This window comes from Bison bison, unplaced genomic scaffold (assembly GCF_000754665.1).
Source record: "Bison bison bison isolate TAMUID 2011002044 unplaced genomic scaffold, Bison_UMD1.0 scf7180017864051, whole genome shotgun sequence".
Taxonomy (NCBI): domain Eukaryota; kingdom Metazoa; phylum Chordata; class Mammalia; order Artiodactyla; family Bovidae; genus Bison; species Bison bison.
In genome coordinates, this window is record NW_011494623.1 from 481,924 (window position 1) to 482,820 (window position 897).

General features: G+C 41.4%; 1 protein-coding gene across 1 annotated transcript in view; it reads right to left on the reverse strand.

Moving 5' to 3' along the window:
• LOC104985588 (small kinetochore-associated protein-like) overlaps positions 1 to 897 on the reverse strand; it is a 6,469-nt gene that overhangs the window by 3,340 nt on the left and 2,232 nt on the right.

Here is an 897-nt window from a genome sequence, read left to right on the forward strand (position 1 = left end):
TCTTGCTATTCTTTGGAACTCTGCATTCAGATACTTATATCTTTCCTTTTCTCCTTTGCTTTTTGCTTCTCTTCTTTTCACAGCTATTTGTAAGGCCTCCTTAGACAGCCATTTTGCTTTTTTGCATTTCTTTTCCATGGAGATGGCTTTGATCCCTGTCTCCTGTACAATGTCATGAACCTCCATCCATAGTTCATCAGGCACTCTATCTATCAGATCTAGGCCCTTAAATCTATTTCTCATTTCCACTGTATAATCATAAGGGATTTGATTTAGGGCATACCCGAATGGTCTAGTGGTAAACCCTACTTTCTTCAATTTCAGTCTGAATTTGGCAATAAGCAGCTCATGATCTGAGCCACAGTCAGCTCCTGGTCTTGTTTTGTTGACTGTATAGAGCTTCTCCATCTTTGGCTGCAAAGAATATTTTTTTTTTTTTAGATTAAAAGCTCCAAGGTGTATTGTTTCATACCTGTTATTGCTATCTATACCTTCACCCCGTTATTAAGCCACTTCAGGCAACTTTCAGTTCATAAATTTACAGTGAGGTTACAGAGCCCAGTCAGGATGGGACAGAATGTGTTCCAAGTTAGGAAGGGACCATGTGACTCTTCAGTGATGTCTCCCATGGAGCATGTATGCTTCACTGTTTCTACCTACACATCTTTTGGCTTCTCTGGTTGTGGCTGGTTTAGAGTCTCCTGATGCTAATGATGTGCTGCTTTTTGATCCTAGGAGGCTGATCCAAGCTTTCAGGCCTCCTCTCCTGTAGGCCCTAATTATGAACTGTGAGGTTCAGGAGAGCTGGACAATCAGAAGGCTGGGAATGAATGCTTGCTTAAGGGAGGAATTGCCATTCCAACATCAACTATCTTTAATCCTACTGCAGAAACTGTT